This window comes from Harpia harpyja, chromosome 2 (genome assembly GCF_026419915.1).
Source record: "Harpia harpyja isolate bHarHar1 chromosome 2, bHarHar1 primary haplotype, whole genome shotgun sequence".
Lineage (NCBI taxonomy): Eukaryota > Metazoa > Chordata > Aves > Accipitriformes > Accipitridae > Harpia > Harpia harpyja.
This window is the reverse complement of record NC_068941.1, coordinates 42,835,404-42,850,524: the sequence shown is the minus strand read 5'-3', so window position 1 is coordinate 42,850,524 and position 15,121 is coordinate 42,835,404. Positions and strand designations below refer to the sequence as shown.

Here is a 15,121-nt window from a genome sequence, read left to right as displayed (position 1 = left end):
TGCGAAACGAAGGTACTTGATTAACTGGAAAAGAACCTGCCAGCAACCAGGTACATTTGTCATTTAACTGAAAGAGCTGCTGGTTTTTCCTCTTCTAAATTCCTCTGTGTTTGGAACCTGCTTGACAAAACTTACAGGTCCGTGTAGCAGTTAAGAATATATTAATTACATAATCTTTTGGAATACTGAGGATAAAAGTAAATTTTAAAAAATCTTTTTTTTTTGCTGCACTTAAAATAGACATGGCAGAATAGTTAAATCTCACTATTAATGAGGTCCAACGTGCACAATGTACCATTACATCAGTGCAGCAACCTCAGCTCAACCTTGTACCAGCCACATGCTATGGTTACTGATTCTCCTACTAGAAATAAGGAATAATTATCTTTGTAGCTTAGGCATATCGCCAAACAGAAGAAGCTACACCACAATAAAGACTTTATTGGCAATATATTTATCTTTTGCCAACTGTTAGCTGAGCAATTCTCACATTGCTCAGTGATGTAGCTACTCTGGCAAAAGATGTAGGTATAGAGCAGGTCTGAGGAATTAACACTACAGCTGGGAGAAGAATCCCAAGGGAACGGCACTGTTTCTGATGTACAGAGCTAACCTCTCTGCCAACAGTTTTCCTGCAGGATTTAGCAAGTTGCCTTCAGAAGGTAACTCAAGGAAAAGATTTGTTTAATTATGTTTACCACCTTTAGGTAAATATATATATTAGTCATGAATAAATGACCCAACTCTCGTTATATCACATTAACCCTAAGATAAATGGTTGCTCAGGAGTCTTAATGTACTACCTCATTCAGTGACTGCTCTATAAAACCTCTTTTAATTTTCCCCTGTAACTCAACTTGATAGCAATTCATTCTAAGCAATTTTCTTCAATCCGTTTCTGTTCTAGGAAACAAGTTTGTATAATGGTGCACTTGTTCTTTGTGTCATTCAGACACTTGAAGATGTCAATCTGCTAATGTTCATTTTTTGTCATTAGGTTCTTTTTTCTCTACCATTTCTAATCACCAAAAATACTTCTTTCATGCAGCTCAGCACCTATTTAAGTGCTACCTCTTTTATTCTTTTGAAACAGAAGGAATGAGTGATTAGAAACACACATTAATTATCCTTGTACAGATGAGAGGGTAGAACCAAACATAGGCTTTACAATAGTGGATGGAATTATATTAAGAATTTTTATCATTCATCCTTCTATTTTAAACTGTTGTCTAACGCTACACTGAATAAAAATTCAAGTCAGTCAAGGTAAAGCTTTAGATTCCTTTCTTAAAAATGATACTTTATTCTAAATAAATTTCTACACTGTAATTTTTTTAAAAAATGCTGTTAAGGACCTTAAATTTTGTATGAAGTTTAGAAAGCATTGAGTCATCCTGTGATGTTGACCATCTCCTAGTAGACACTCACATAATACACGCTGATATAGATGCACAATAAAAATGAAATGTCCACTTACATCTGAAACCAAGATTCCAGTAATAATTGTCTTCCTTTCATCTCAACGAAGAATAGAAGGGACAGGAAAATATTTCAAACCCTAAACTATGGAATAGTTCTCCTTTCTCAAGATTAAAAAGTTTCTTAGTTACCTACTCATCAAGAATTAACCCTGGAAAAATGAGTGTGCAAAAAACCTGCTCAGTAGATTTCCCTTTCTCACTACCTTCCTCAGTCAAAAACCCCAACAATTAAAACCACCTCAAATAAATATAGTCCATAAGTCCCCACTGGTTCTTAGGAGAAAATTCCAAGGAGATTATTATATTTTAAGATATCTGAGGCTGTTCTGCAAAATGAGAACTATCAGTAAGCCCAGGATATTGTGATTTCAGTTTTGCTTAGGCACGCACTACAAGAGTGGTAACTTGTATTTTCTCCTCCACTGACATGTGCCCAGCCTCCTAAACTGCCTATAGGATTTTTTTTTTTCCCCATTCAAGCCTAACCACAACTGAATGGAGAATGTAATTAATGTGTCTTCAGATACAAGAGAATCATAGAATCATAGAATCATTTCGGTTGGAAAAGACCTTCAAGAAGCAGCTAAGCCCACCGTTGTGCCTGACTCATTACTCCTGAACTATAATTTCCAGCTGGAAAGTAAAAAGAACGACACCAAAACAAAAACCTACAAAGCAGGATCATCACTTCATATTCTGAGTGCTCCCTGCTAGAGAATTAAGGCACTGTGCTACTAAAGTAAACTTACATGAATGAGCTTGATATCAGCACATTTGCAAGGTCTTCCTGGGCCTTTTTTTTTCTTTTTTTCTTTCCCTTCAGACAATGTCAATGATTTTTATAGCTTCAGAACTGCAGCTTGCCAGGCTGCTGCTGGCAGCACCAACGGAGGCCTGAAGGTCTGCGGCGTAAGGGACACCCTTGCTCCCTGGCAGCGGATGACAGTCAACTGGCTGTGGCCCTACAGCGCATCACCGCAAGGAAGCTCAAAAATGCACGGATCTGAGTACAGCAAGATACGCTTTTCCCACCGCAGCTCAGGCTTGCACATCTGTGCCCAATGTTTATCTTCGGCCCCAGCTGGCATACCAGAAATGTCACTGCTGACTGCGTTTCCTTCGTTGTCCTCCTTAGACCTCAGTTTCAAATGTCAATTATGGGGTCCCTTTGAGGCGACATATCATCTGCGTTTAGCATCTGACTGGTTTAGTTTAGGAATCCCACATTCTCAGTGTAATCCTGTTTTACTCAGAACTGGGCTTTGGAATAACTTCCAACTGATCTTGCTTTTCATTTAAGATCAGGATGTTCATAAGAGAAAAAGAGATCCCACTTTTTATGTTCTAGATGAAGAGAGCGAAAAATTAATAGATGCAATGAGTTTCTGTTAGAGGATAAGTAATTTAATTAATAAATGATAATGTATCCCTAAGCAGCTATGCTTAGGGCTCTTCTGAGTCTGATTCTAGAAAACGGCCACTGCTAAATACACATTACCTACCTAGATGGTCCTTCATGTGATGCAATACAGCAAATTCTTTATTTTTGTATAGTGTTTCACAATGCCTTAACATTCTTCTTCCTTCCTTTTTCTTTTTTTTTTTCTTTTTCCATAAGAGTTCTGTCAAGTCTCTTCTATATCAGTTTCTGTTATTTCACATTCTTTCATCTACCAAGGCATAATAAAACACTGCAATATTTATTTCTTTTTGCTGAGGTCGCACCCTTCACTTTCTGATTTCCCTTCCTAGAAATTTAAATCCTAGAATTACAGTGTTTTATCTGCAGGGAGCCTCTGGATGGCTCAAAGCAGAAACATCTTAAAAGCTAAATTAAAGTTCTGTTATTAATTTTTGCCACATACTTCCCAGAATATTTGAGCAAATAAACCACTGGACTAATAACTGAATGAATGACTTCTACCGGAAGCTAACTACATTTAAATGGAAGGGATAATACAACTTCAACAACACCTTGCTGAAATTTTAAGCTAGGTTCACCTGTATAGAAAGAAATTTATTTGTGTCTATTGCTTTAAAAAGATTCTAGTGGGTTTATAGTTTAATTGTCTATTACTCCACTAGAGTACATAAACTTTAATATAAGAAGAGGTATTTATCTGTGAAAGAAAATATGAGAGCATATGCAGTATAATACAGATGGAAGGGATAAAATGTTGATTTTTTAAAATGGGGGCCATCTTACATATAGGAAGCATTGTAATGAAGAATGTATTGGTACAAATCTTTAAAGAAAAAAAAGATCCCTCTTTTTTCCTCTGTAGTATCAACTAACTATTTAGCATGAAAATATCCAGAAAACCTATTGTTCATAGTGAATTATGTTCCTTTATATTACCAGATGCTCTTGACTCTGAAATGGATTGGCCCTGTAAGTTACCTGAATGAGTGTCCCATTTAGTTTGATCTAATTTCTACCTCCCATACTATGATATTCCTTTAAGTTCTTTGGAAGAATGTCACAATATTAACCCGGACTACTCAAGTACCCAAAATTAGAACTCCATTAGATGAGTGGTTAAAAAAACAAACCACCACAGAGCACATCTTTGTCCCAGTGTTTTTCAGTCCATGTGTAAGGAGCTTACCAGCTACAACTTGTCCCCAAGTTCATATGATCTCACCTATCAGAAAAAAAATCTGTATCACCCCTTAGAAGAAAATGTTTCAGAATTTCTTCAGAAATTCTGCAGAAAAACACATCAAATGCTTGATGAGTTGCTAGGTGTTAAAAGCTTATCCCTTGATATTAACATGTTCATCATCAGTTAAGGTTTTGGGGACTCAGAATACTTGGGAGGACTTTGTAGTGTTGAAAATAACACAGCAAACAAAGTTGTATCTGCTATTTCTTTTCTTAGTGCTGACCAAATTAGTAGGATAAAAATCAAAGTTGGCATTTCAACAGCTAGTAACAGGATGAATTGGAGATGTTACAATCCACAATGTCCAAAAAGTTTCAGTATGGTCAAAGAGTGAATTCAGGAAGAGACAGTCACAAACTATATCCCCCAACCAATAAAGAATCCATCCTGAAGAGGTTCTCATCTGCTTCTTACACTTTAAAAAGTGATTATTGTGGGTTGTGGGTTTGGGGGGGGGGGGTTGGTAGAAGAAAGTCATTATGGTTCATATCTTCTCTGTAAGGAGAACTCTATCTCGATCCCCTTTTAGTATAATTTTACATTGCAAAATAAGATAATTATAATGAAAACAGCCGCTATTAATGGTTTTAATGGGTTGAAAAGGCTGACTAATTTACAAAGCAATTAATCCATTCTCTTGTACATTTCCATTTGGCATTATTGCATTCAGATTATTTCCTTTTCACTGAACAGCTTTTTTAAAAAATTATTATTCCCTGGTACATTTTCTGTTGGTTGGAATGTCTGCTTTCCCTTTCTGTGGACTGATAAAAATCCATAAACTGACATTTTTAAAAGAACTTTTAGCTTTTTAAGCAACTATATTACACTTTTATGTTGCCTTCTGTCCAAGGTTTCTAAGTGTGATTATCATCTAAAGTACAATAACTTACTTCCTATGCACTTCTTAAATGGCCCAATTCAAAATTAATAGAGGATGTTATTGTGCAGATTTTTAAAGTGAGACCAATCAGTTGGTAGGCTCAGAAAGAGCACATTAGTTAAAAAAGGGAGCAACTTGTTTCCCAAGTATACCTTCCAATTTGGGGGGGCAGGGGGAAGTCCTTGCAGAAATGGCCCAGTCCTAAAATGTCTGATCTTAATAACCTTTAAGGATTTTCAAGAGTCACCCATGAATAAAACAATACTGAAAAGAGTTTGAGTTCCATTGTCATGGCTTAATCACAGCTGGTAACTAAGCACCACACAGCCGCTCACTCATTTCCCCCCCACCCAGTGGGATGGGGGAGAGAATTGGGGGAAAAAAAAGGTACAACTCGTGGGTTGAGATAAGAACAGTTTAGTAGGACAGAAAGGAAGAAGCTAATAATGATTATAATAACAATAATAAAATGACAATAATAATAATAACAACAACAACAATAATAATAGGATTGGAACATACAAGTGATGCACAATGCAATTGCTCACCACCTGCCGACCAACACCCAGTTAGTTCCTAAACGGGGATTCCCTCCACCCCCACTCCCCCCAGTTTATATACTGGGCATGATGTCACATGGTATGGAATACCCCATTGGCCAGTTTGGGTCAGCTGCCCTGGCTGTGTCCCCTCCCAGCTTCTTGTGCCCCTCCAGCCTTCTTGCTGGCTGGGCAGGAGAAGCTGAAAAATCCTTGACTTAGTCTAAACGCTACTTAGCAACAACTGAATACATCAGTGTATTATCAACATTCTTCTCATACTGAAGATATGTTTTGGTCATACCAAAACATAACACTATACCAGCTACTAGAAAGAAAATTAACTCTATCCCAGCTGTAACCAGGACATCCATTTTTTAATAATAGGTAACCTGATTGCATTATGTATCTGAGGAACTTTTAATAGAGAAGAGAATAAAAATTAATGTAAACCTTAATGATGCAGAGAAAGTGCAATGTCAGCTGAAAATAACCCATTATTATTGTGTGCTAGGAGTAACTAATTGATTATGTATACTTAGTTATCCAATAAATTACATATTCATCCTGGTGTTAATCCAAATTTACTACTAAACCCAGGAACACTGAATTAAAATTTTATGGTAACAGATTTCTGTGTTATATGCATTTTCTGTGTTGGAAACTGTCAAAGTGTTTTGGGAGGATGGGAAATGCAGTGGAATACCCCTATGCCATGGATCAAAACAGCACACTCCTGCAAACTCTTGAAGGACAAACCCATTTTATTCCTTTGCTATGAGCTGGACCACTGGGACTGACGGACAAAAACCTCTAAACAATTACTTTTATTTGACAGGTCTTCTATTTGTATACTCAAAAGACTCTAGGTGTGGACCAAGATCCAACTGCAGGAGCAGCTGTTGATCAAAACCAGAAATATACTGTTATTTCTCCTAGTCAGCTTGTGATCTAGGTAGAAGATGATACATAATACAAAGAATGCACATGGGGCAATAGCAAGAGGCAGTGAACTTGACATGTCAGTTAAATAACTAATGTGTTATTTTTCAGTATACATCAAGAAGCAGCAGAATGTTTGAGGCATGTTAAGGTAGTTTGATGGATGGCAATAAGGTGCTTTTTTCTCCCACATGGGAGGTACAGCCTGGGAGATGCATGAAAATATCACAGAAACTTAAAAAGTGAACAACTGAAAATGATATCATTCTTCAGTGAAAGGCAATAGATATCTAATTAGAGGAGGACAGACTGTTCAGCACCTTGAATGGGAATACAAGTTTCTTACGTTCTAAATGATCAGGTTTTTCAACAAATTCTCAATAAATATGAGCAGCCCAACACTTTATTTATAAAAGACAAAGGAAAAGGATGTTGTAAAAAATCAAGATGGCCTGGTTAGTTTTAGCTGGGTGCGTGGATATTACCCTAAGGAGATTACAGAGAAAGTATCTACAGACTTTCTATGTGATTTGCATGTGAGGACATGCACTGGTATCATAGAAAAATATCAATTGGTCTGCAGTCCTGACTGACAAGTAATGACTGAGGAAGACTAGTAAGGAGATATTTGGGTGGAATAAATTAAGACCTCTGATAAAACACTTGTGAATTTCAGTTGATGCTGCAGTGACAAGATGGGAGTGGCAGATGTGTGATTCATGCTCCTAGAGGCAATAGCTGAGATGAGCAACGGATGAGAAATAAATTTTACAGAGACAAAAAGATCCAGGACAGAGCCATGTGAGATTCCACAAAACGGCTAAAGGGGGGGACTGCTGTAATACATGCTGAAGGAGTGATTACAAATAGATCCAGGAGGAAAAGCTGCAGAAGGCCAGGGGCTTGAGGATAAAGTGATCACAGGCTGAAGAGGGTGCAGAGCTCTTACACATGTCAGGCATTTGCACAAAAGTAGTCAAAAAACTACAGGACATGGATGCTGGATCAGCTACAGCCTATAACTGAATGAGAATAGAGAAACTTGTGTTACACAAGTTTAGAGATGATACCTATGGTATACCCACGATACCTGTTTTCCTCACTTCTTCAGATGAGACATATTGGGAGGGGGAAAGGAACCTAGGAGCAGGAAGAGGTTAAGAAAAATCAGAAAGCAAGCAAGGAAAGTAAAAATGAGAAATCAGCAGCTAATATGGGATGATCGTGGTGTGCCGAAAGAATAAGAAGAAATTAGATATGAGAGTCTCATATTGTCCTGGTTTTGGCTGGGATAGAGGCAATTTTCTTCCTAGTAGCTGGTATAGTGTTATGTCTTGAATTCAGTATGAGAAGAATGTTGATAACACACTGATGTTTTCAGTTGTTGCTAAGTGGTGTTTAGACTAAGTCAAGGATTTTTCAGCTTCTCTTGCCTAGCCAGCAAGAAGGCTGGAGGGGCACAAGAAGCTGGGAGGGGACACAGCCAGGACAGCTGACCCAGACTGGCCAATGGGGTATTCCATACCATGTGACATCATGTCTAGTATATAAACTGGGGGGAGTTGGCCTGGGGGGGATCGCTGCTCGGGAATTAACTGGGCATTGGTTGGCGAGTGGTGAGCAATTGCATTGTGCATCACTTGTTTTGTATATTCCAATCTTTTTATTAGTATTGTCATTTTATTATTGTTATTTTTATCATTATTACTCTCTTCCTTTCTGTTTTATTAAACTGTTCTTATCTCAGCCTATCAGTTTTACCTTTTTCCTACCAGTTCTCCCCCATCCCACTGGGTTGGGGGGAGTGAGTGAGCGGTTGTGTGGTGCTTAGTTGCTGGCTGCAGTTAAACCATGACACTTATACACGTCAGAAGAGGGGCTGTTCAGGGAATAGAAGAAACCTCAAAGGACAGGGAACAGCCAGATTATGTTTTTTGGTATTCACCTGGAAGAAATCAAGATCCTCTACAGAGAGGGAAACAGAGAAGAGGAGGGATTTTTTTAACATTTAAACAGTAAATCGAATTATAAACATGAATACAACTAACATGGAGAAGTTCAGCTGGGAATCTGGCGATCCTGGAGCCTGCATTGACAGACGTGAACCAGAAGAAATCAGCATGAGGAGAGAACTTCCACAGACATGTTTTGCATCCTGAGCTGGGAAACCCCTAAATCAAGAGCCACCAACTGAGAAGACAAGAGAAGCAAAAAGATGAAAAGAAGTAAACCCAAGGAAATTCACAACCTCTGCAAAAGCAGGAAAGGCAGAGGCTTCCTGAGGAGCCATTGATACTGATGATGGGTGCCTGGTGCAAGGGAGGGCCCTGGGGGCAATGCAGAAAGAGAACAAGCAACAGCTGGAAGCTGAGGACTGAACTGGTACCACCTCCCTTTCCCCTGCCCAACTACAGCAACCTCAGTAAGGATCCTATCTTAACCTTGCATATGCACAATGTTAAATGAAGCTTTCCAAAAGGGAAAGGGAAACTGTAGTAAAATGATATAGCTAAATAGAGATAAACAAGCCTGGTTATTTTCTCAGTTTTCAAATTAATGAGATTAGAATAAAAAGCCCTAATTACAAGCCAAATGGCCTAGTATCTTCTCTAATATCCTTTTTATAGACATACAGTTTAACAATAAATGACTGCAGTTAGCCTGAGATATTCAATATTGTAGCATTTGTATGATTTTCCTCTCTGTGTGCACAAAGGTAATTTTCTTTCTTTTATTTCTTTTGTTCAAGGTGTGCTCTAAACATACTGCTAATAGTACAATCATCCAATTTGCTCCTTCAGACATACATATGTAGATGCATTGGATCAATGGCCAGATCCTTGGCCAGGTGCACTTCCACTTCACACCATTACTGCTGGAGGGAGAATGGCCATGATAGAGGGAAATGCTGCTAAACTAACCAGTCATCTCCTCTGCAGTCTGTAATCCCAAGGGGGTTGGACTCATGTTGCTTCACACTGCTGACTTTTGACTGTGCAGACCTTTTGCGGCACTGACCCTGTTTAAAATTATTTTGACATTAGTTTTATCAGACACCGTGCTTTATCACGCTCACTTCAATTTTACACTTTCTCTTAATTTCATGGCTTTTTATTAGTAAATCTGGAGATAAAGTGATTTAAAATCTCTCTATATATGTACACATACACAGGGAAAAAATCCGTGGAATTTGTCTTGATAAATTAAACAAACATTTGTGTTTGAGTTTCTCTCTTAAAGTTAGCTACCAGACTCTTGAAAAGCTACATGTAATTTTATCTTTTTATAGACAAAACCTTAGCCAAGTTTTATAGCTACTCTTCAATCTCACCTTCTCCCAAGGACTTTGAAATTGAGGGGTGGCAGTATTACTTATGCATCTATCCTCTCCCCAGAATAAGTATTTCCTCTCATTTTGTGTGTGTGTGTATGTGTCCCCTCCATTTCTCAGGAACTAGACATTTTATTTAAATTTCATTTAAATAAACGTGTTTTCATCTGAGAACATATTTCCTGGAAATTCAGACTTTGAATTTCAGTCCTGATGAGATGAGACCTGAAATACTTTTTTATTTCCCATTACAGACTTACATAGATTTAAGAGAAGAGTGGCCACATCAAAAGTACCATAGAAACCTTCTTAAATGAGCTGAATCCCCCTGTAAAGTACCAAATTCCCTCTGCTAAGTGTCATAGCCACCTTATCTCACCTATATCAGAACGTGGTACAAGTGAAATAAAGTGAACAGGCTCATGATGTCATAACATCTATCAAAGATATCTTTGTAGTGTCCATGCCATACTTAGGTCTGCAGACTGATTAAGAAAATTCGAGGCCTTACCTTCTTTTCCTTAATAACCATTCTAAAAAAAGAAAAAGTGTAACAACCCTCAAAATGAATAGATCATTTAAATTGCTATGATGTGGAAGTACCAAATGCCCAAACACAGATAGGAAGTTCATGCAGTGTCAGAAATTTTCATCCCACTGCAATGAATAATGGCAGGCAGAGATTTTTAAAAAAAACACCTTCCCCTGGCAATTTGCCCTGTACCCAACCAACACCAATTGCCTCATCCTCCTCTACAAGAAATCAAATACTCTGGAACTTGTCCTGTGGCTATGGTGGAGTTTCTTTATGGGCTAAGACCTCCAATATCAGTTACATACTTGTAGGTTTTGTTTGTAGGGCATTTTATAAAGTCATGAAAGAGAAGAATGTGTGTACTGTGGCAGGGTTGCCAAATTTTACTCTGACAGCTAATGTGCTGTAGTGTGATCCATAACTCACTTCTGGAAGAGGCTTAAAATGGAGAAAAAAAATCACTTTAGCTTAGTAGGTTTCCTAAGATTAGAGTTTTATGAGACTAGAAATTCAAATTGCACATCTTCTAACTGTTATTTAAATTCCCAAGCTATTCATCACATATGTTATTTAGAAAGTCTACAAGACATAATTTAAAATAGTTATAAAGAGCAATTCTCTTATTTTTCATTAAGTTTCATGTAATTCTTTAATCATTCCTCCCAAAATCTACTCCACAAGCAGTGTTTCTTGAAGATGAGAAATGTCACACTTTCAAGAAACAAGAGTTGGGATTTTATTGTCAAACCCAAACACCTGCTAGTGGGGCAGCACTGTGTTAGAGTGGGAATGACTTCATGGGTGATATCAATCTGGTGCTCAACGGCATGAAAAAAAGACCCAAGCCTGAAATACAAGGATTGTTAATTGATTTTCTGTGCTTTTAAGAGGCACCTCTCAAAGAAAATGTCCTGTCGCTTCCAGGAATAGATTTCCTTTATAGTTACCCACCACCTTTTTGCAACTAAATCCATGAGGAGTGAGCTACAATGAATTAATTTTCAGGATCCTCAAAATGTGGTAGTTGGATATACAAAATGCATGGGAGCTCAGTATTACAAATCCTACATACCAGGTTTTCAAGCACCTTTCTTCTCTGTTCAGCCTGTGAGGAGGGTCAGATACAGAGCAACATCACCAGGTTGATGTGTCTTTGTGACTGTAACACAGTGAGGCTCTGTTTGACACTGAGGTCCAATTACAACTTAGGAACCATAGTAAAAAACTTGAAAGATAAGAGAAGATAATACACACAGTCTCAAAGATTACAATTATGAAGAGGAATTTGATTAAACTAGCTAGTGTCATATGCTGCACAGTGCTGTGGTAACAGTGGTTTCACTAATTCTCCTTTGAAACAAACAAAGTGCACATCAATGTTTTGCAGCTGATGTAGGAAATGAGCTTCTAAGACTGATTTGTGAGACAGCAGTAAGTTGGGTTTCCATTTAAGACATAGGATATGATCTTCCACCACCGCCTCCAAGCCTTTCCTCCCCACACATTTTCTCTTCATTTTAGTGATAAAAAGCCCAAATCCTGGCATCAGTCAGGACTAACACAATAAACCAGTGTGCCCTGGTCGATCCCATGTGGTTACAGTTAACAGCTAACCACAGAGAAACAAATACCCCAGAAAATCCCAAGCTTTTGAAACTTATCTGTGATTATGGATCCGTGATTGCAGAGATACTGGCATATGAAAAGGCAGGAGCTGTCATTTGGCATAGAGTGGCCCAGGATAACACTTTGAACAGTGCATATATCCTTTTCATTCACCTGCAGGTGACAAGCTAATGAGTCAATACTGCTGGGAGGACTTCCAGCCGGTCAAAGCACAAAAACCTTCCTGTCTGCTTAATATCTCTGAGTGTGTTTCTCCTCTGCAAAGCCACCAGGGCCTCTGCTGCAATTAGAGGCAGAGGTGTCTGCACAGCGGTGACACCCAAAGGCATAGCTAAAGGCTGGACATACAGTTTTTCTTAGCAAGAAATGTATGCTCTTCTTTACTGGGCTCCTCATCTGTGAAAGACACATAGTACAGGTAAAAGGAAGATGGTAGTTAAGAGGAATGGTTTTCTGTGAATGCCAAGGTGAGGACCTTTTTGAATTGTTATTGTGTGTGTAATAATTGAGCAATCTGTGCTTCCCTTATTAATGGGTGAGAAGCCACACCAAGTACACCTGCAGTTACTACTAGCCAGTTACAGGTACAGCATATCAGAAGGTCTAGCCCCAGGAGGTGTGCACAGCAATTTGAATTTCAGAGTTAACACCAGCGATTTATGGGCTGATTTATACATGAGGTGGTAGGCAAAAGAAAACTCGGTTTTCCTTAAATACTTCACAAGAAAGCTGTGCTAAGCTGGTGCTGTTGAAGAAAGCTTTCACAGCTGGTGGAGCAATGTAGAAGTCTAGTTTTCATTTTGTTTACGAATGGTGTAAATCAGAGGAAACTCACTCCAAGAGGAAGGTCATACGTGGTTGTACCATTGGTGTATGGAAGATCCAGATCACGTCCAGCAATGAAGCCGGTGTGAAATTATCTGCCAGATTCAGTTATCAATAATCTGCAAATCAGTAAGCCATTTAAAAATTTCTTTGCACTGCAGAGAAAACAAGCTAGATATAGAGTTTATTGTTTGGCTTCAGTCTAAAAATAAATAGGGAGAAAAATTAAAACCCAGAAAGCTACTTAAATTCAGGTTATACAAAACATTCAAAGGCAATGAAAAATTTAAGTGAGGTCTTAAACAGCAGCAACTGTTCTCTTCCCCCTTCATTACAGAAGAATAAAGTGACTCAGAAGCAAAATGTATTTAATGTAGCCATATGGTCTTAAGGATAAGAAATGCAATGCCCTAAAAATGCCCATATGAAGACTCTAAAAAGCTTTTGGAAAAACAGGTGTAATTCTTATCAGAATGTTATTGGTTTTTTTTACTAAAAGGAAAACTGCAAACGCTTCCCCTTCTCTTATAAAATGATCTTAAAATCAAATAAATGACTTGCTATGTCCATATTTTCTTACTGTTTCATTTGATGTATTTAATTTTTAAATGCTTTAGGCATACTGTTGACTCCGTGTATAGTGGGGGTTTTGAAGACTCAAGCAGCTAGCAACCAGTTTTCTAATAATAGAAATTCAAGATTTTGAGTGATAAGCAAACTTTATTTATTAAAATATATTGTGTTCCCCTATATTTTCCTTGCTGTTATACTTTGTCTTCAGGCACGAGCTGTTTTGAACAAAATATTTGATCATGATAACAATAATTTAATTTTAGACTCCACAGTTAAAAAAAAAAGGAGGAACTCAGTACATTCATCTAATTCATATCACATAATACCCTCCCTTGAAGAACTGCTTTTATGTAGATTTCTGCCAACTTCACCATTGAAAACCTACTTTTAAATTCCCGTCAGGTGCTTTCTGCTTGAAGGGCTCCAGTGTGTGGGTGGCTGTTTTTCTTGTATGTGCCACGATGAGTCTCCTCCTCAGAGAGCTGGAGAAGGAGGGAGGGGGGAGTGTTTTTCCTCTTTTCATTTCACACCACATTTGTAAAATGAGAGACAAAATGTCCTACCTCCTGAAAAAACCTGTCCTGGAAAATTTTAATGTTCCAGAAAAAAACTATCCATCTATTTTATGTGCTGGTATTTAATACCATATACCTCATCTGCTATTAATGGCTTGGTAATTTAGATCATTCTCTAAAAATCTGTAATCTGGGCCCGTTTATGCATTTCCTTCTTCTAGGCAAGCTGAAAGAATGTAATTTCCTCTTATCTACCTGGAGATCACAAGGCAATATTCTCTGACTTTGACTTTAAATGGGATAGAAAAGACTCCACATTTTAAAGAACCCGTTGACAAACAGAAAGTTTATAAAACCAGATCACACATAATTTTCGAAGTAATATATGTTGTTGCCTTTTTATTGGTTTTATCTTAGCTTCACGACAGGTTAAATGTCCTGGTAACATGCTGTATAAATTCCACTTGGCAAAAGTTTCTATAACAACATACCCTTTAAGGGGAGAAATCTTTCTCTATAAATGAGTGTGCAATGGAAAATGTGCAACTGGAAATTTTTTCAAAATTTCTTTCGCGAGCCGAGGGACGAGCCAGCTCCACTTCAAGCTCACGAGCAGCTCGCACACATAGGCTCTGAGTAGGGAGTCACGTCGGGATGGCCCACCAGCGGCGAGGGTGCAACCACCCTCCTCTGCAGTTTCAGGAGCAGCCCTGTGCTCCCGTTGCACTGAATAAGGTTACAAGGTGTCTCCGTCTGCTGCTGCTCCTCTGATCCTCACCAGGTCGTTGTGCTTAATTTGATCAGCCATTAGTCAGAGAGCCTAACGCTTTTAATTTGCTTCATGCATAGCATTTGCTGCAAGAATTAGGTTTGTTGCATGATGTGGGACATAAACTATAATAATATCCACTTAGAATGACATTTTCTTCTGGCTTTTACAGTATTAGAAAAAGTATTCATATCACACTAGATGCATAACATTACAGTTCCCAACGTTGTTTTAACACTATCTTAATGAACACTTTCCTGCGTGTGTTTTCTATCACAGTGACATCTTATGTTTCAAGCTAACAAGTTAATGGTGTAGAAGAAGAAGGAGTCTCAAAAATGTCAAACGCAAAAAGGCGAAAATCACATGCTTTGTCAGTTCTTTTCGTTCACAAACCAAAGCCGTCCCAAGTTAACTGTGCTCCCTCCTTTACCTC

At 38.2% G+C, this 15,121-nt stretch overlaps 1 long non-coding RNA gene across 1 annotated transcript; it reads right to left on the bottom strand.

Annotated features, from left to right (window-relative positions):
• Window positions 1–3,069: 3,069 nt before the first annotated feature.
• LOC128137282 (uncharacterized) lies at window positions 3,070–5,667 on the bottom strand. The gene is made up of 2 exons (XR_008233649.1): window positions 5,553–5,667; window positions 3,070–4,126 (listed from the first exon to the last, which is right to left on the bottom strand). It is a non-coding gene; the product is annotated as an uncharacterized LOC128137282 (long non-coding RNA).
• Between the last annotated feature and the right edge of the window lie 9,454 nt (window positions 5,668–15,121).